We start from the raw sequence: 1237 nt of genomic DNA, 5'->3' as shown, positions 1-1237 counted from the left end.
AGAAAAACTTGCCCAGCTACCCGGTAATTTTGAGTTTGGTCTGACCCCCGTCCCTTTATATCTTTAATATTCTTTCTGGTTCCCACAGTTTCTCAGGTTGTATATCTTATTTCTTTGGACTGCTTTGCCCAGAAACTGTCGTCTTTTTTTTTGAAATGTTATGAGAACCAATCATTCAAATTCTATAAAGTAAAGAATTCATTGCGATGTATATGATGAACAAATACTGTCTACAATACAAACTAGTTTTTATCAACCTGATGATCTATTATTGCTTATGTTATTATTTCATTTTTTCATATATAATTGTGTTGTTAAATATTACTATTATCTTGAAGTCGATAATAATTTCATAGGAATAATTGAAAACAGATTATTAAATATGTGACGTTATGCCTCAAAGGGTTCTTGCGATAAGCAATCAATTTTATTAGAATGTTATAATGCACAAAGTACAAGAACAGCTTAGTGATCAGTGAAAGAATAAATTTTAGAATAAAATCATACTTCCGGAAGTGATAAGCTAAGCAAATTTACAACTGTCGCATTTGCGTTTTGCAAGTTGTTCAGATGTGATTCAGGTTTCCAGCAATTGCTTCACGCACTAAAGCTTAACAACACTTCTGGGTAAAATTCAGAATTTGTCTGGAAAATCCTAAATGTAGCGTCAACAACTTTAATTTATTCACAAATAACGCCAACGTCAGTGCTGAGGCAGATGTTCAAAAACAAGAAATTGATTAGAATTGACGATAACAAAGTGACCAAATTTGCAATTTTAATATTTAAAATAGCCAGAGGAAAAAATTTTGACTTTCAACAATGGTTGAACAAGAACGCAAAATGTTCATGTTCTAAAGTATATACATAGTTTATTTGTAATTGACTAATTTAGAAGTTAATCAAGGAAAGATGTGAAATCTAAATCAAAGATTATTATAATAACAGCAATTGCCACGATGCTAAATGCATCAACATAATGATATACTACAGACTTGTAAAATTGAAGTTGAATTTCAATAAAATTGTCAGATTTGAAAATTTCAAGGAATTTATTTGTTCCACCATGAGGCAAAATATTAGGATAGACCTGATTTCCCCCAATGAACTCTGCCTACTTTTCGCAGCAAATGTCATTGGTTGCTGCTCTGATGCACGCAACTAAATTTCATTGAATTGAAAAATGGTGTTTGCTTATGAATTTGCATAGTGACTGTCAGCGACGTGTCCTGTTAGC

Source organism: Trichinella spiralis (assembly GCF_000181795.1).
Source record: "Trichinella spiralis strain ISS 195 chromosome Unknown Scfld1, whole genome shotgun sequence".
NCBI classification, from domain to species: Eukaryota; Metazoa; Nematoda; class Enoplea; order Trichinellida; family Trichinellidae; genus Trichinella; species Trichinella spiralis.
The sequence above is the reverse complement of the archived record's forward strand: the minus strand, read 5'-3'. Positions refer to the sequence as shown.